The sequence below is a fragment of the Hemicordylus capensis genome, chromosome 1 (assembly GCF_027244095.1).
Source record: "Hemicordylus capensis ecotype Gifberg chromosome 1, rHemCap1.1.pri, whole genome shotgun sequence".
NCBI classification, from domain to species: Eukaryota; Metazoa; Chordata; class Lepidosauria; order Squamata; family Cordylidae; genus Hemicordylus; species Hemicordylus capensis.
In genome coordinates, this window is record NC_069657.1 from 19,182,146 (window position 1) to 19,202,012 (window position 19,867).

General features: G+C 46.0%; 2 long non-coding RNA genes across 2 annotated transcripts; one reads left to right on the forward strand and one right to left on the reverse strand.

Annotated features, from left to right (window-relative positions):
* Window positions 1-2,090: 2,090 nt before the first annotated feature.
* LOC128339915 (uncharacterized) lies at window positions 2,091-13,352 on the reverse strand. Its single transcript, XR_008313318.1, has 3 exons — window positions 13,221-13,352; window positions 11,956-12,131; window positions 2,091-2,590 (listed from the first exon to the last, which is right to left on the reverse strand). It is a non-coding gene; the product is annotated as an uncharacterized LOC128339915 (long non-coding RNA).
* A 2,446-nt stretch (window positions 13,353-15,798) lies between these two features.
* Window positions 15,799-19,106, forward strand: LOC128339917 (uncharacterized). The gene is made up of 2 exons (XR_008313320.1): window positions 15,799-16,165; window positions 18,358-19,106. It is a non-coding gene; the product is annotated as an uncharacterized LOC128339917 (long non-coding RNA).
* Window positions 19,107-19,867: the final 761 nt, after the last annotated feature.

Genomic DNA, 19,867 nt, shown 5'->3' on the forward strand with positions numbered 1-19,867 from the left:
ATTATGTGTTGTGTGAAAAAGTACTTCCTGTCTAAATTTCCTGGCAATCAGTTTCATGGGATGACCCCTGGTTATAGTGCGGGCTGATCAGCAGTGCGGGGTGATCTCCCTCCTAAACGGGGCCGCGTGGCCCTGTTGGGGAGAGAGATCCATGAGCCCTGCTGTGTTGGCAGTGAGACCAGGAGTGGCTCTCCCTGCCTTTAAGGCAGGGAGAGTCACTCTGGCCATGCTGCCAATGCAGCACGGGCCTATTTCAGTTCCAAACGGGGGCCGCGCAGCCTCGTTTGGGAACCAAAATAACACCACCCCGCGTCTGATGTCATAGGGGCATGTCTTGGGCCGCACTCGCGGCCCCTGATGTGTGGCTGCCTGGCTTCTTGGAATCTGTTCACCAAATGGTGTCTCTGCCCCTGCTTCTTCCCCATGCCACCCCATTGCAGCACTGTCCTTCCAAAAGCTCCTCCATGAAAGCAGCAGCTCCACCATGAAACCTCCATGCTGCTGGCTCCTTTAAAGTGCCCCACCATGGCGACAGGATGCTGCTCCTAGCAGCCCTCACGCGGCATTGACACTCACATGGCATTGAGGCATGCGCTGACTCCATTTGTGGGGCCAATGCCGCAGGAGGGCTGCTGGGAGCACCATCCCATCGCCGTGGTGGGGCACTTTAAAGAAGCCAGCAGCAGGGGCTGTTACTTCCATGGAGGAGCTTTTGGAAGGACAGCACCACATTGGGGCCACACAGGGAGGGGGCATCCCTATAAGCAGGGACATGATAGAGGTGTATAAAACTTTGCACAGTGTGGATCAAGTGATTGAGAGTTCTATATCACCCCTCCCTCTCTCATAGTATTAGAATGTGGGGTAAGCTGTTGAAGTACTTCTTTACCCAACATAAATTCTCATGGAATTAATGGGGCAAGATCATTCATTCATTCATTATATTTGTAACCGCCCCAAACTCATGTCTCTGGATGGTTTATAACCAACCTTTAAAAAATTAAAACAGAAATTAAAACAGCTTAAAGCCACAATCTCTATATATAATTCTCTAAGATGTACCTGTGACTAATCTCATGCGTGGCAGCTCTCGCAAGAATTTGTGAGCGAGGGGAGGGGGAGAGGAAAGCAACAGTGGGGGGACCATTAGGCCAATGGACAGGCCAGCGAACGGGCAGGTGGGCCAGGAGAGAAAGTGGCAGCAGCAGGGGGAGAGAAAGCAGAAGCAGGAGAGAAAAAGCAAAAGCGGCAGCAGCGGTGGGGGAAGAAAAAGTGAAAGCAGCAGCAACAGCGGGGAGAAAGTGGCAGCAGCAGGGAGAAGAGAAAGCAGCAGTGTCTGGGGTGGGGGTGGGGAAGAAAGCTGCGGCTGGCTGAAAAAAAGTGGTTGGCCCGGTGCCTGGCAGAGAGAAAAAATATTGGAGAGGGGAAGAGGGAAGAGGAGAGGGGAGGACTGAGAACATGGTGTCAAGAACAAGGGAGGGGGGCCAAGAATAAGGGAGAACTAGATGCGCAGATGCTCTCCACCTGGGCCAGCTAGTTCTAGTTTAAAAGCTTGGGTGAACAAATGCATCTTAAGAGTCTTTAAAAAAGCTTGGGGCAACAACACTGAAGGTCGGTCCCTGAGTAGCCACTGGACAAGCCGGAGGGAAATGCAGATGGACGTCTCTGGATTATCTCTCTGAAATAGTCATGACTAACTAATCCAATTAATTTCAATGGGACTACTCATGAGTAACTGAGTCTGGATGCCACCAGCCCATATTAATTAAGCAGTCAGGCAAGTTTCTAAAGCATATGTTCATGAATTGAACAGGGCATTTGTTTGGCCCAGAGGGGACCAACTACTTGTGAAAGGAATGTACTCTACATGCATAAGTGTGGAGTGAGTGTTCTTCAAAGGAAGTGGGGGGGAGGAGATTGTTCATCTTTCTGCCGAACAAGTTGTTTCTTTATTTAAATTCCTGTTGCAACCATGGAACATGAGATTTCTTTAAAGAGGAATTTACTGCTAATGGCAATACAGTTGAGCATGAATCTGCTGTGACTGCATGTCGAAGCTCCTAGACAAGTGAGAACACAAGCAATTGTTATCATTGATTTTTATTATTGAAACTCAGCATAGGTGGTACATGCTCTAGGGATTCCTGAAGCATCCCAAAGAGAGCAAACCTCACACTATGTTTCGACAAAACAAAAGAGCAGCTGAAATATGGACCCAAAATGCAAAGTCCATCTTATGTGGCAGCAAAAAAAATGCCAACATGAATAAAAAAACAAAAGAAGTCCTGTTCATACTGACCAACATTCTGACTAAAGCTCTGCCTGTGCAAGCAAAGAAAGCACATGTGCAGAGGGACTGCCCCACTAAAGCAGAGGGGTGGGGTGGGGGGTGAGACTATTTTTCCCCAGGTCGTGTGAACTGTTCATCCTTGGTGCATTGGTCTGCCAACTTTCATGCCTGGAAACCTAGACTGCCTCCAGGCTCAAACACAGGATGCCTCTGAATATCCGTTGCAGGAGAGCAACCGCAGGAAAGAAGGCATGCCTTCATCTCTTGCCTGTGAGCTTCCTGGGGACATCTGGTGGGCCACTGTTGGAAACAGGATGCTACATTAGGTAAGTATATCATCAACTGCTTGGACGGTGGCTTCATACAACGCACAAAAATGTCAATCCACCCGTTTGTCAGCAAACCCGACTTCCAGGGTCAGGAAGGCTATGCCAACATTGGGCATGTCATGTGAACCCAATAGGGTTGTTCCGCCCTATTTGCGGTTCTAAATCCAACATGTGTAACCAGCTTCAAATCTTGGTTGCACATGTTGGGTGCAGAATAGGGGTGTGAAGAACTGGTGCAAATCAAACCTGGTTTGATTAGAACCGACCTGGTTCAACCAGTTTGAGTTTGAACTGGACTGGCCCCCCAAAAGAGGGCTCACCCTGAGTTCTGATCGAATCCAATTTGATCCCAATTCAAATTGAGCCCATATAGGCGCAGTTCAAGTACCTTGCCTGTAAGGGTGAATCCATCGGTGGCAGTTCTTCCGGCGGCAGTGGGGGTGGCTCTGTAGGGGCAGTGGTGTCAGCCCCTCTCAACCCAGCGGGGACTCCCACACACACACCACAGGATGGTGGGCAACCCAGTTCCAGCCATTTCTGTGACCTCCACACATGCGCATACAGAAGACATTTACATCACCACACAATTTGCAGGGGGGGCCCAAGAGGGGCCACTGCAGAGCTGCCACCACCACCTGGGAGCTGCCACCACCGCAGCCACAGAAGGTATAGTGCCCTCTCACTCGCCCTCCTCAGGTCTCAACCCTATTTCAGTTAGGGAATCCTCACCGGATTCCCTTTTACAAGTAAAGCACTCGAACTGGGTTGAACCGGTTTGACCCAGTTCAACAGCACTAACCGAACCACTGCCAGTTCTAATGATCCGGGTTGCAGGCCGGGCAGTTCAGTTTGAATTCAGTTCAAACCAAACCACTGCTTCTGTTTCCGTGCACACCCCTAGTTCAGAACCGCAAGAAGGAAAGAACAACCCGACGCTGGTAGGTTCACACAACACACTCATGTTGGCATAGCCATCCCAACATGGGAAGTCAGGCTCGCTGTTGATGACCAGAAACCAGTGCTTTGCCTTTTTTTGATGTTTTATTAAGCCACCCTAAGTTCCCTGGGAAAGAAAAGTAGGATTATTTTACTTTTTAAAAAAAATTCATAGCATGAATAAGCATTTGATACATCATTATCATCATCAATCATCATCATCATGTATCTTTTTCTTCCAATCATAATGTCATAAATAATATGTGCTGCCATTCTAATTTGATTCTTATGTCTCTGCATCATCCTACAGGCAGTAAAAAGTTAATGCACTCCAATGAACCTCAGCATGATGATCTTTTGAGCCTGGCTAGGAAAACTGCAGGGCTCATTCTGAAACCACTGCTACAATCCTTTTGGATTAGGACCTTAAGTGGTGTCCAAAAATGGCTCTTGCCCTCATATTGGTGTCTTGGTGATTTTTCACAGGGTACAAAATGGATTTCACAGCTCTGAGCAGATGTAATGAAATTGTGAAATCGGGGGGCGGGGGGATAGAAAACCATGTGCCTTCTCTCTCTGCTTGCTTATTCACTGGGGCTTTGATTTGCCAGTCTTCTAGACACTCTGGATTTCAATTGACACCAATGTTTGATAACATAATGGCAGTCTATGCCTTGAACAATGTCTGGGATTTTTCCACAGTCAGTCTATGGAGCTAGTTAACAAGCTGCCCTTAGAAAGAGGCATCCGGCCTGTTCCTTTTGCATTTCAAGAAAACAAGTTGATTTTTATTTCTTGCACAATATCTATTTTTAAAAAGCAACTAATATCCACTTTATTGAATACAGGGCTGTTTTTCAAACAGGACTACATATCTAATGTATTCCTTAGTTTACAGAACATTCCAAAATACTGCTAGTTTCCAAAGAAATGCTTGTGAAAAAGAGGGTATTTCAAATTTGGATTTGTTTGGATCTAGTCTGATTTCAGATGTAGTTTGGGGACTGAAACTGCCTTGTGCATCTCAAGTGGATGACCTTCAGCAGAAGAAGGGCAATGTGTTGATTCTCATGGACCTCTCAATGGTTTTCAGTACCATTAACCATTGTATCCTGCTGGACTGTCTTGCAGGATTATGGGTCAAGGGCAGGGACATAACATGGTGGGGATGGGCCCTGAGACAAAAAGTGAGGAGGGGTCCCTGTGCCCTGTGGCTCCTTCTTCAGAGAGGTGTGAGGCTGAGAGCAAAGAGCAAGCACCCAGTCAGCAGGTCCCCTTCCCTCAGAGCTCAGGGACATTTGCCCCCCACCCTTGTTCAATTGCATCAACAACGCTGGTTCAGGGTGCAGCCTTGTAGTGGATCCATTGATTTCTGGGAGGTTCCAGAACATGGTGCTGCTGTTGATGACAACCAGATCTATTTCCCCGTTTCAACACATGCAACTGAGATGGTGAACTTGTGCCTACAATCTGTGGTGGACTGAATGAGAATGAACAGACTGGAGCTCAAGCCAGATAAGACATAATTGATGATAGTGGAAGCTCATGGTGCAGGTTAGACAGTGGACTAGTTCTCAGGGGGATATGTTGAATGGGGTCATGCTCCAATATAAGGTTCAGGTACATAACTGGGATATGCTACAGGGTAGGGATGTGCATGAACCTGTTCGGAGGCCCTTTTACGGGCCTCCGAACAGGTTATAACACTGGCCGGTTCAGATGTTAGGCAGGGTGGGGGTAGGATGTTAAGGGTGGGGGAGGGTGCACTTACCCTCCCACCAGTGCTGGAGTTGTGTAAAATCCCTCGGGGCTGCAGCGTACCTCCTCTTCTTTGGCCGAAAGTGGCCAGAAGTACCAGGTGTATGTGTGCATGCCAGGTACGCACATACACATCACGATCATCCATGAGCCTGTCTGACGTGTGCAAGTGTGTGCGCGATGTGCACACGCATGCCCGGTATTTAGAAGGGGCGGCTGGGAGGAATGCTGCCAACCCAAGGGATTTTACACAACTGCAGCGCTGGTGGGGGGGAAGTGGGGGAGGGGTAAGTGCACCCTCCCCCACCTTAAATTCCTACCCCCCCTTCGAGCCACCCCTGCCCAGTTCCATGCACATCCCTACTATAGGACTCACTTTTGTTCCTGAATTTCCACACTGCAACTGTGGCCAGGAGTGCCTTTTAGTCAGCTTCAGCTGGTTGTGGTTGCAGATGAAAGATTAAAATGTGGGAAGCTGCCGTCACCACCTCCTGCCCCACCCAACACTGCCATTATTCTGAGCTCCATCTTATTTAGAAACTAGATTGGTCTCTGAGTAGGGCCTTCTTGTCCTAGTGAGGTCAATTCAGCCTCCTCCCTGTGGTCTTTCCTCATGAATGTAAAAACATTTTAAATTTCAGATTGTCTTTACTAATTGTTGATTAGTATCTGCTGACCTGCTACCACTACCCCTTACTTCAGGGATCCTCAAAGCAGCCAGGCAAAGGGGGAGGGGGCAGTGCTAGCGAGGGAAATGGAGCTAGCATCAGCATCATGGGCCGAGGCCAATGTCAGGATGTGGGGCTAGCATAAGGGGTGAGGCTGGCAGGTTCTTGGCTTTCACCTCTAGTGGTGGAAGATCTCATCATGATGTTGTAGAAGACCTCCAAGGACTAGCATGTGCAACTCAATTTGGATTCAGATCAATTCAACTCAAATCTAAGTGATTCAAGCAATTCAGATTTGAATCGAATCACCTCTAAAAAGTCTAAAAGTTCAAATTGGAATTGAATTGACCTGATTTGAATCTACTTGACAACTGTTTTGGGACCTTTAAAAAACCATTCAGGCACACTGATTGGTTAAAAAAGGCACCAAAAATGGATATAATCTATTCAAATTTGATTTCAAATTGAATCAACCCTGTTTCAAACTGATCCAATTCAAATTGAATTGGGCATATTCAATTCAAATTTGAATCGAATCATAAAATTCATCTCTATCGTTACCATCGCTACCAAGGACCCTTCCAACTCTAAAATTTGATGATTCTATGGACTCAAAGTTCAATTCCTGGCATTGACTAAGTTCTCGTTGAGGTGGTAAATTTGTGATGGGCTGTATTAGACTACAGTGGTGATTCAAATTGATCAAATGCTCCTTCATACAAAACAATCTTCTGCATTTAGGGAAAAAGCATGTCAGGAAGAAGACTAGAAGGTTGTTCACATGACCACAAGGGAGTGGGCTGGGGGGGAAGGTAGGGGCCTTCCTGCCTTCCCTGAGACAACCAGCTGCCCACCAGGGCTGTGCTGCTCATGAGCCCACATGAGAAACGTGGTGGTGAGCCCAGCAACAATTGGTGGGGGGAAGCAAGCCAGGGCCACCAGATGTCCCACAATATGCTGCATGAGCAGCACGGTGCATTGGGGAAGCTCTCTGCTACCTGGCCACTCCTTCCCCCTGGCTCTATCACAAAGATGGCAGCCAGGGAGCAGTTGCTGGCAGCATGGTGCCCCAGTCAACTAGAGAGTGAGGTAGGAGGTACACAGTTGTCCTTCTTCCTCACTTTAAACCTGGGTGGTCGGTCAGGACTACCCTGGGGAGGAACAGCAGGATCAGGAGGAATCCCAGGCCCCAGATGGCCAGCCCTATCTCGGCTGGTGCTGTCCTACCCAGGTAGGGGCTGGTTGTGAGAATTGGTTCTAGGCTAAAACTCTTCTCCCTAGCATCTATTTTTCTATGTGAAGATATGTATCTTTGTATGGAGGAACATTCAATAGTGTGATCCCTAAGCTGCATCTGAGGTGGTACAGCCCACCTCATTGAGAACCAGGCCTTATTTGACATTAGATTGACAACTATCATAATCCAGCATTAGTATCCTAGTTCCTGACAAACAGCTGTACCTCCATGTTTGAGTGGCAATGAATACACAGCAAATATTGTTGGAAGTAGGTTTTGCAGGCTGCCTGCAAAGGAATAGTTTATCAACAAAGAATAGTTTATAACTGGAAATGTAGGATGGCTTCCCTCTCATCCACTCTTTTATTTTAAGTTTGATCTGGAATATCTTTCCATAAAATATATATTTTATATTTGTTCCATCTTTGTCAGTTCTGGAGTCATTATTTTTGGAGACCACAAGATGGAAAGAGTTGATTTTTCTTTACTTGCTCTGCAACATTTGACAAAGTAAATGGTCCCCTGACAGACAATGGGGCTGTTCACATGAGCAGCCCTACCCAGGTTTAGTCAGCCCTATCTGGGTAGGGCTGCTCATGTGAAGCTCCAAGATCAAGGCCGATCCTGGTGCTGCCTTCCCAGGTAGTCCAGGATATTTATCTGCCCATTTACCTAGGTAAAGGGGTGTGTGTGCATCCTTGTACCCAGGTACATGGTCTAGTGAATGCTCTAGCCAGATATGCATTGGCTTCAATACAGGCACCCCATATTAACTTGGTGATTGGCTGAGTTGCGTAACAGGTACAGTTAACAAAAGGGTGTTATGTTTCTTAGAAATTCCAGGATAAATGTTAATTTGAGTAAAAGGATTGAAGGAAATCCACATCTGCTCAACAGGATTCTGCATATAGATTGCATTGATAGATTACCTTTATGTCTTTACCTTTAAACCCCTGCTAACTGGGCAAAGAGGCACCTTTTACCATGGTGATTCTCTTTATTTAGCAGGGGGAGAGTAACTGGCCCTGTCCACCCCCAGCACAGTACTTCTAGTGACTGTTGCTGGTGTGTGTCTTATGTTTCTTTTTAGAATGTGAGCCCTTTGGGGACAGGGAGCCATCTTATTGTTTGTTATTTCTCTTTGTAAACCGCCCTGAGCCATTTTTGGAAGGGCGGTATAGAAATCAGATTAATGATGATGATGATGATGATGATGATGATATATGGCCCATCAAAATGGGATAGGCTTAATTAGATTGAAGCTGGTCTCCTTTTCTAGAATATGCTACTCTGCATATCTCAAGTTCAATTCAGGATTTCAGATTAAGGATGTGTAAAATCTGATATTTAACTTCTTAGATATTTCCACCCTGCCATAAATTGGCACTGTGTGTTCAGGACACGTATCCGCAAAAGGTTTATACAATGCCATTCTGCATTATTGTTGCACGTTGCTTGCTCACTGTGTTCCATGACTGGTTGAAATGCACATTATATTCACCATTAAAAAGCCTCAACATCTCTCTAACCCAGGGGTTCTCATACTTGGCTCCCCAGATTTTGGACTGCAACTGACAACATTGTGCACCAGCCTGTGCATCCTATTGCTGCTTTTATTTTCTAGTCTGTTGGAAATATTCCCAAGCCTCTGCCTGTTCAAGACATTTCTCTGTGACAAATATATGTAGCTTTTGCTTTGCTCCAAAAGATCATGGGCCCTTTCTCATGTTCAGTGAGAAGGGCTACCAGGCGTGCAGGGAGAAAGGCTGCTAAACCTGACCACCCAGATGACTTTAATAAGTAGTGGGAATCATGCAGAAGAATGCATTCTCTTAAGAACCCTGGGCCTAAGCCATTTAGTAATTATCAGCACTTTGTATTTTTGCCTGGAAACATAGCCGTAGACAGTTAAATGCTTTTAAAACAAAAGTGATGTGGTCTTTCTGAGTTATCCTGAGTCCAACCTAAACACGTAGGGCTTAAGAAGAGGAAAAACAAAGTAGCATGGCCATACAACAACTGAAGTCGAGGCCAGACAATTTTTATTATGGCCTAGTATGACCAGCTTAGATAGGGAGCAGGCGCGTAACAACGATAGGGCAAGGGGAGGCAGTTGTCTGGGGGCCCCACTGCCTGGAGGGGCCCCCCAGAGGCACCTCACGTGACTCCCCATTGCCCCCTGCCCAGCCCCAAGGCTCCTCAGCCACTTGCCCTGTTCACCGTCTCTCCAGCTTGTTTCTCCTGGCCGGCAATCCAGCAGCAGACACGGTGCAAGGAGCTCCTTTTCTCCCACCTCTCAGCTGATCGGCGGGTGGGCGGGGCTTCCACGGAGGTCTGGTGTAGGCCTCTGTGAAGCCTGAACTCCAGTAGGGCCCAAGCCAGCCAGGAAGGAGGAGGCAGCCAGAGTGGCCACCACTGGTCTCTGCAGCAGAAGACCCCCTGCTGCCAGGTAGAGTGTGAACTCCTTTTTGTGGTTACCTTCCCCACACCCGGATATATAGGGATCTGCTTGCCATAGGGCTTTGATATGGGGGGGAGGGACTGAGAAGTCTCTGAATATTTATTTTTAAACAGCTTGGAAAATTTGCTGGCTTAAAAAAAACTATCTAAAAAGTCCTATAAGTGGCTTGTTTCATGGCAGAAAATTACAAAAACTTCTGGAAGAAACAGTATTATATTTATTTTATTCATTCATTTATAAATGCACTTATGTTCAAGTTGTTTTGCAACCCAGAAGGTCTGAGTGAGAACTGTGAAGCATGTCTTCTGCTTTTATTTTATTTTATTTTTCTTGTGTGTGAACTGCTCCCCAATAACTTGCAGGGACTTCAGGGTCAATCTGGCCAACATGTGAATGCAGCACCTCCATTCCAGAGGAGATGTGTCTTAAAGGGCTTTAAAAGCCTCCTGTGAAAAACCTCCTGGAATCAAACTTGACTGAATTTGTTCAGAATTCTGAGTAAACAAACATAGGCTCACCCTGAATGGTTGAAAGTCTTCTTGGCTAATCTGCAGCGAGGGGCCCATTTTAATCATTCATCTTTCTAGTGTGTTCTAGGCATTAAAAGTAAAACAAATGTATAGTACTCAGTGTATATCACTATATATTGTGACGTGTGCGTGTGTGTATTCAGTGAAATGTATTTCCAGGCAGCATACTTATTTTGGAATATCAGACTTAAATCCTTGGGGGCCTGGGGTGTGCGGAGGCCCTAGACTTTGGGGGGGGGGCCCATTTTAAAATCTTGTCTCTGGGCCCACTCCAACCTTGCTACGCCCCTGCTTCCATATATGTCTTTTTAGATTGTCACGCCTTTTGGAACAGGGAATAACCTTATCTATCTACCTGCTCAGGGGCGTAGCAAGGTTGGAGTGGGCCCAGAGACAAGATTTTAAAATGGGGCCCCCAAAATAAGTATGCTGCCTGCAAATACATTTCACTGAATACACACACACACGTCACAATATATAGTGATATACATTGAGTACTATACATTTGTATTACTTTTAATGCCTAGAACACACTAGAAAGATGAATGATTAAAATGGGCCCCTCGCTGCAGATTAGCAAAGGAGACTTTCAACCATGCAGGGTGAGCCTATGTTTGTTTTCTCAGAATTCTGAACAAATTCAGTCAAGTTTGATTCCAGGAGGTTTTTCACAGGAGGCTTTTAAAGCCCTTTAAGACACATCTCCTCTGGAATGGAGGTGCTGCATTCACATGTTGGCCAGATTTACCCTGAAGTCCCTGCAAGTTATTGGGGAGCAGTTCACACACAAGAAAAATAAAATAAAAGCACCACACATGCTTCACAGTTCTCACTCAGACCTTCTGGGTTGCAAAACAACTTGAACATAAGTGCATTTATAAATGAATGAATGAATGAATGAAATTAATAAAATACTGTTCCAGAAGTTTTTGCAATTTTCTGCCATGAAACAAGCCACTTATAGGACTTTTTAGATAGTTTTTTTAAGTCAGCAAATTTTCCAAGCTGTTTCAAAATAAATATTCAGAGACTTCTCGGTCCCTCCCCGCCCCCATATCCAAGCCCTATGGCAAGCAGATCCCTATATATGGGGGGGGGGGCGGGAAAGGTAACCACAAAAAGGAGTTCACACTCTACCTGGCAAATGCTGGTCTGGGTTGAGCAGGGCAGCAAGGGGTCTTCTGCTGCAGAGAACACTCTGGCTGCCTCCTCCTTCCTGGCTTGCTTGGGCCCTACTCGAGTTCAGGCTTCACTGCGGCCTACACGGAGGCCTCCGTGGAAGCCCCGCCCACCCGCCGATCAGCTGAGAGGCGGGAGAAAAGGAGCTCTTTGCAGCTTGCCTGCTGCTTCGATTGCGGGCCAGCAGAACAAGCAGGAGAGACGGCGAAGAGGGCAAGTGGCTGAGAGGCTATGGGGCTGGGCAGGGGGCAATGGGGAGTCACATGAGGTGCCTCTGGGGTGCCCCTCCAGGCAGTGGGGCCCCCAGACAACTGTCTCCCCTTGCCCTATCATTGTTACGCGCCTGTACCTGCTTATTTTTCTGTGTAAAAACTGCTTTGAGAACTTTGTTACAAAGTGGTATATAAATATTTGTACAGTAGTAGTAGTAATAGCAATAGTGATCCCTGTATGTTTCTGAAGTGCTCCCTCGGGAACTGCCATGGAATGAACCAACATTAGGAAAAAACACCATTACAGGAGATGCTTGAGCATGCATTTCCGGGAAGCTGGAAAAAGTCAACTCACTGAAGGATGTGATGGTTCAAAGCTGGGTGCCCCACTTTGGCCTGTGATGAGTCACTGTACTGGGATCTCCTGTGACTCCAGCCCGTACGATCAGCCTCCCCACAGATGTCTCAAAGCCATAGCCAAAAGTAAACAAAGGAGATCTGAAGTCTCTTTCTGTCTTTGATTAAGACATGCTTCCATACAACAAAAAACCAAAAGCAGAGCACAGATAATTACAGGAAATAAAAACCTAAATGGAATGAGATGAATAGCTAGCAAACAAAGTATGTAAACTGTTAAGTGCCTAATGCAAACAAATGCGAATGAAGCCCAGGCTGCTATCAGATACAACTCAACTGAATAAATACAAACAAGTTTGTATAAGTCAAATTTAGGCGAATTCAGCCCTGAAGTTATTCCCAATTTTGAAGGTATCTCCTGGATGCTCCCTATCAGGGGCGTAGCAAGGTTGGAGTGGGCCCAGAGACAAGATTTTAAAATGGGGCCCCCCCACTCAAAGTCTAGGGCCTCCGCACACCCCAGGCCCCCAAGGATTTAAGTCTGATATTCCAAAATAAGTATGCTGCCTGGAAATACATTTCACTGAATACACACACGCACACGTCACAATATATAGTGATATACACTGAGTACTATACATTTGTTTTACTTTTAATGCCTAGAACACACTAGAAAGATGAATGATTAAAATGGGCCCCTCGCTGCAGATTAGCCAAGAAGACTTTCAACCATTCAGGGTGAGCCTATGTTTGTTTACTCAGAATTCTGAACAAATTCAGTCAAGTTTGATTCCAGGAGGTTTTTCACAGGAGGCTTTTAAAGCCCTGTAAGACACATCTCCTCTGGAATGGAGGTGCTGCATTCACATGTTGGCCAGATTGACCCTGAAGTCCCTGCAAGTTATTGGGGAGCAGTTCACACACAAGAAAAATAAAATAAAAGCACCACACATGCTTCACAGTTCTCACTCAGACCTTCTGGGTTGCAAAACAACTTGAACATAAGTGCATTTATAAATGAATGAATAAAATAAATATAATACTGTTTCTTCCAGAAGTTTTTGTAATTTTCTGCCATGAAACAAGCCACTTATAGGACTTTTTAGATAGTTTTTTTTAAGCCAGCAAATTTTCCAAGCTGTTTAAAAATAAATATTCAGAGACTTCTCAGTCCCTCCCCCTCATATCAAAGCCCTATGGCAAGCAGATCCCTATATATCCGGGTGTGGGGAAGGTAACCACAAAAAGGAGTTCACACTCTACCTGGCAGCAGGGGGTCTTCTGCTGCAGAGACCAGTGGTGGCCACTCTGGCTGCCTCCTCCTTCCTGGCTGGCTTGGGCCCTACTGGAGTTCAGGCTTCACAGAGGCCTACACCAGACCTCCGTGGAAGCCCCGCCCACCCACCGATCAGCTGAGAGGTGGGAGAAAAGGAGCTCCTTGCACCGTGTCTGCTGCTGGATTGCCGGCCAGGAGAAACAAGCTGGAGAGACGGTGAACAGGGCAAGTGGCTGAGGAGCCTTGGGGCTGGGCAGGGGGCAATGGGGAGTCACGTGAGGTGCCTCTGGGGGGCCCCTCCAGGCAGTGGGGCCCCCAGACAACTGCCTCCCCTTGCCCTATCGTTGTTATGCACCTGTATGGAAGACACAAGCAACAGCTACTGGATGGTGTGCTGGGTCTGGATAGGGGACAGTTGCTCTCCCCCTGCTAAATATAAGGGAATCACCACTTTAAAAGGTACCTGTTTACTTAGTTCGGAGGGGTTGCAGCTGGGCATTATCAATTAGCACTATTGGAGCTGCAGCTGGTAAGGTGTTTGTGACAGCTTCCCCCTCTGCTTGATGGGTTCCATGCCAACATATAGGCCAGGTTCCCACAGTCATTCGAATCTTAATTTAATGTGGGTTACCAGCATTAGCATAATGGTGAGAACCCATGATACAGCAGAAATCTCAGATCCTCTTGGGCCGTAAACCACCTTGGCATGGGTTCACACAATCTTGCTAATGTCGGTAACCCACATCAAACCTAGATTTAAACAATTGTGTAAACCAGGCCAAAGTGTAGAGAATAAAAAAGTCTCCACAACAAATGCTCTCCAAATGCACAGCTACCCCGCCCTCCAATTTACACATCAGAAAGCAAGCCTTTGAATCAAGCTGTGAATTTCATCCCACCCACTCCCGGCTGAAATCTTTCCTCTCTCATAGAACCTCTGGAATAACACCTTAGCATTTATTCTCTCTTCCCTGCCCTTCCTTCTTCTTTCTTTCGCTTCCAAATTTTTATTCTCTGTGGTAGGGGAAGAAATGTGCGGAAACCAACGTTTCTGGACCAAACTGAGAATTTATTTTTATATGTTTTACAACAGGTTGCTCCATGCATGTCACATTAAGTTACACACGCCTGAGGAGATGAAGGCTGAGAGTGCCACATCAGAGTGTTTTCATGGGTGGAGGATGGGGTCACACATGAAAGTGGCCGCCTTCCTCCTCCAACAGCTGCTTCTCCCTGGAGAGAATGAAGACTCCTTTCTCTTGTTTTCCTCTTCTTGAAATATTTGGTGCATCTCTTCAATGAACAGTGCATCACGTATGGGAAAACTGAAGCTGAGATTGCAAGGCTTTTCGTGAGACTGCGGGAGAACATATTAAGCAGAGGGAAGGAACAGGCAGTTTGGCACAAATCAGGGCTTTGTGCTGTTTTTCTCTCATGTCATTCCTTTCTCTCCTTTCCCTCCTTCATCCCCCTTCAATTTTGTACACAGACTAATAGATTCTCTATGGTCCATCTCAGATTTTCAGCATCCATTGTGGAAAATGGACAGACATTACCTCGTTGAATCATGAAACATAGTTCTGGCTCACCATTTTCCCATACAAGGAAGAGCAAAAAGGCTCATTTTATTCCTTCAGCGTGCTTCTCACGTTTATGTGACACTCTCTTCGTAAGTCAAATTCATATAAAAGAAGAACTTATGAAGTGAAGGATTGAAGCACTAATGTGCCTCACAGTCATGTGACATGTGGCCACATTTTAATTACTGCCACCTGGAGCTATCTCCACAGGTATGTTTCCTTCCTGCATAAAACATGAGCCTGGGGGCGATTTCAATCCTCTTGCTCCATCAGACGGGAAGCCAACAGTGTTAGACTTTAATCCGAGAACCGATTTCTCATCCAGGGGTTTATCTTGTGTGCTCCAGTGGGGAGGTGAAGAATTATGTCTATGTTTGTAAACCCACAGCACTGGTGCAGTGGACATCAGGGCAATCTTTCATTTCCTTAATAAATACTAAGGCATGGCCAGCCCTTGACACTAGTATCCTTTCAATAAGAGCAAACCATATATGGTCACTTTATGATACATGATTGATTAGATGTCAGGTTAAGGCAAAGTCAGAGCTACCAAATGCACTCAAGAGATGGTTGTCTGGTTGCATATGGCATTTTTATGTTTCTATAAAGAACAGACTATTTGAGCATGGCAGATTCAGGGATAAGGTGTGATACTAAAAGCAGAAGAGGTTTTCTCCAGATATATCCAGATCAATAGTGCAACAAAAACAGGAACAAGAATCCTTCCAAGGCATGATTATAGGGCAGAGCTAGGATAAAAGCAGGATGCTGGGCTGAAACAAATGTGATTCCTGTGGTGTTCCTTGATCCAGGCCATTCCTTGATCCATTCCTTGATCCAGGCCATTCCATTCCTTGATCCAGGCCAGGTTTTAAATAGTGCTTTAGTTACTTTGATTCCAGTCCTGGAATAGAGGCGAGGCTAACAAACAGCCAGCCGCAAGAGCACTGAAGGCAGATTGCACTTGCCTCTCTGTACATGATGAGGCTATTTGCATCCGTGTGTGAACCGTCACGATTAGGCCCGATCCCGGTGCCTATACGGCGGCAAACCCACCTAAGTAGCCTCCCTTTAAAATGAGGTTAAGTGAGCAAGCGCTTCCTTAACCTCATTTATTTGCTTGTGTGTCGGCGGCTGCTGCTTGCAGTCATAGCTGGCACAGTTGGGGGGGGGGAGTCCCCAATAATGCACTGCACACTTGTGTGGTGCATTATTGGAGCTGAGGGGGGAGGGGTGATGCTCAGAGGTGCCTCCCAGAACCCCGACCCTCGGAGCCGCAGGGAGCAGCCGCCTGTTGTCTGGGTGTGTGATCTACCCACTCGGGGAAGCAAGGATGATTGTTTGTGGGGAGGGTAAGTGTAACCTGTTCTCCCCACAGACCGCCCCGGAGCTCTTCTTACTGATCATGAGAAGAGCTCCAATATCTATCTCATTAAACTGTTAATATTCCTGATTCAACTTCACTATCTTGTCCTTGTATACCACAACTCTTGCCCCTGGATTCTACTATTCCCAAACTGCATTGCAGTCTCTTTTACAAATCTTGCTGTTGAATGTTCTTCAGATAATCTCTGATGACTGGTTCTCACTGAAAATCAAATTTTCTGAAGTGGGACAACCAGCGATAGAGGACAAGTGCGCTGCCCAAGTTCAGGAGCTGTGCTTATTCACATTTTGTGATTGTTCCAACCACAATCTGTCACAATAGATTGTCAGTCTTGGAGGACAGCCTGTGCTATTTCCAATGTACAGTGGCTTACATACTGTGTGGCACCCTTCCAATCCAAAAACAGGGCACCTTTGCTGGTTTCATTCAATTCTAAGCTATTAGTAATTCCTAACGAAGCGGCATCATTTCAGCACTGGTGCAATTCTTAGTGGCCATGGAGCATCTCCTAGCTTGGTAAAAGCATGCATGCAACATAGATTCAGACAAATCAGTGCAAATACCCCACTCTTGAATTGGCAGGGCACTGCACGGTGTGTGAGACACTGTGTAGACATAGAGGGAATTGATTGTCTCAAGCCTCATGCTGGGTAGGACCGTTCTGTCCTACCCAGCAACTGTAATGAGGTAGGAGGAAAAGCCCTCCTACCCAGTGGGAGCCTTGCAGATGATTACTTCTCCACCTCTCACCTTGCCTTTTATGAGCACACAATCACAAAACAGGAGTGTGCCTAGCTCCCAAACTCAGGTAGGATGCTTGTCCTACCCAAATAACAATCTTGAGAACTAGCCTTGAATTTTTAATGGTTTCCAAATAATATTTGATGTGTGCTTGAAATCTGATGGCATTTAAGTTTAAGATCTGGATATCTGACAGTTGATTCTTGATTGTTTGGTGGTGGTGGTGGTGCTTCTAGTAGTAGTAGTAGTAGTAGTAGTAGTAGTATGATGGAGGGATTGTGGATGGCACCTAAAATGTCTAGACACTGGCTCACATAGCATGTGGTGCCCAGCCAGTCCAAGAGCATGGCACCTGCCCTAGTTCTGTCCAATTCTAAACTGTATACATGTTGTTACTGAGCTTGAAGAGGTGTAGGGGAAGGATGGCAGTTCAGTCCCCAAATAGTGAAGCAAAACCAGTTTGGTGAGAAAGCAGCAAAGCAAGAGCTTTTGAGACAGTACTTTAGTATTGAAGAACTACAAGGATTTATTTAAAGAAAAGGTTACAAACAAATGTGAAAAGGCCTGCAGCTTAATTTCAGCTGTAGTTCATGGCTGAAAAGAGAGACCAAAACAAACAGCCATCTCTGGAAAGACAAAATGGAGACTAACTCTGGAAGAACAAAGAGCGGGGGAGTCCAGCACTTTTATCCATGACCCTAACAGCCCCAGTGGTCACTATGAGACATTGCAACTAAGAGCTGATGCTGCCAGGGTCCTAGTTCCAACAAGAGGCTCTGCTGCAACAATGAACTGTGTCAGCGCTGAAGTGATGCCTCTCCATTAGGAATAACTAATAGCTCAATAACAGTGTGGATGCAGCTTAGAATTGGGCGGAACCAGCACAGGCACTTGGTTTGGTGGAGCACTGTGAGGTATGTATGGCACTGTACTTTGGAAATAGTACAGGCCCTCCTCCAAGACTTACAGTCTATTAACAATAAAGTTTTGGGAAACAGAATTAATTATGTGGTGAGCTGTGGGATGGGAGAGCTTGCCCATCACTAATAATGTCTTGGCAGTCAAGAACCCTATACCTCTAGGCTTAGAAATTAGCTGGCATAGGATATCAGCCAGTCCAGGCATTCGAGTCCTACAAAATTGCTTTCCACTTGACAAGGAAAAAGGATTTGAAATATTGCAGATCTCCAACTCAGCACACAAAAGGTGTGGAGTTTTGTATGATTTTGTTTCCTTGCTGTGTACAATGGGCTGGGTTTGCTACTGTTACAAACAGCTCAAAGACAGGTTTTCTGTAAGTAGCTTTAAATAAATAAAATTGTGCTTTATTTATTATGCATAAGCAAAAAAAAAAAAAATCTAGGGCATTAGATTCACTCCTCTCAGAAATGTTTGACACTGCTCTCTTCTGTATAGATCCCACTACAGAAGGATGCTGTTAACCAGGGAAGACTGCTTAGGGACTCCAGCAGACATCTCCATCCAAAGATCAGCAGAAGAGGTTGTAAACAGTGCATGAAGGTGGCTGAATTGTATTTTTCCTTCCCTTTAGGGGGCAACCATTCACCATTTGACTGAAAGCCAGGGTCACTGCGTGCGTCAGTTCAAACCAGGAAACAAGCGGCACAGGGAAATCTAAAGCTGAAGAAATTTTTGATTTGCGCACTCGCAGCATCGGGTCAACATACTTTTCAAACAGTTCTTTACAGCACTGAGAGCACCAGGGTAAAACCCTCAACCAAAGATCTCGGGTATAAAAAAAACTAGCAGAACTGTGGAACTGCTATTAAGTACCACAATACAGCCAGAACTTATTTTCAGCAAGGACTGAGTAGTTTTGGAAGCTAACATCATGACCTGATCCACAGATTCTTAGGTCACTTTTTTAGACAATCTGGGCCTCAGCACAGCCACAAACATCTCAGACATCAAAGATATTATGGATGTACTACATGCCTCCAATAAGGAACCATGCCACATTTTCGGGGCACACCTTCATCTTCTGCCAATCATTAGTCAACTTGGAGCCCTTCTCAGTCAAGAATGACATCCTAGATTGGGAACAGCCCTGGTTATCCTAAATGACTCTCCATGGCCCAAATTACCACCTTGTTGCAATACCAGCTGAAGATTTCCAGCATCCCTGGAATAAATAATTGCTAGCCTTGGTGCCATTCCTTAAGTGTACTTGCAGTCAGCTACTGGAGGCAAAGCCAGAGCTGACCTTTGCCAGTATCTAATTCTAGGAAATCCCCCCCCCAGCTCATAAAACTGAAGCATTTTTCCAGAATTCGGCAGAACCAGCCAAAGCCTAACCAAGGGATAGGTAGAAGGTGGTTCACAGTCCAGTGGTGCTATTAGCCAGTTTCTGGTGGACTACCTAATACCTCCTGGTTGCTGGGATTCTTGCAAAAAATGCTGTTCTAGGTTTGGTGTGCACAGCTCAAATGCCCTGGTGGGCCAGAAGCAACCATGACTTGGGGGGTGGGGTGAGGGTTATTTTCTTGAAATTATTTTATGCACATTATTACATTAAGATGAATTATTACAAATATTAATGGAAGTTACTTGTGGATCTTCTCCCCTCAGCAAGGTATCCACAATTTTAATCAAAGATAGTGGCCCTGCCCCTGCTCAGACAGTGGGTCACCTGGAGTGCATGAATGGCCCCAAACAAATGCCAAGTCCTCTCCTCTTCTTAAACCACCATTACTTTCAGGTTGCAATCCTAGGCATGCTTGCTAAGAAGTAAGTCACACTGAGTACACTATGGAATGTATTTCCAAGTAAACATGCATAGGATGGTGCTGTGAGGCAGTTTCTGGAGAGGAGAGAGGATGGCCCTCCTTGGAGAAGAGGGAACTGACCAAAGAGTGGCCCTCTGCCTTTCTGGAGTGCAGATGCTGCAAGATACTCTTGCCTGTGG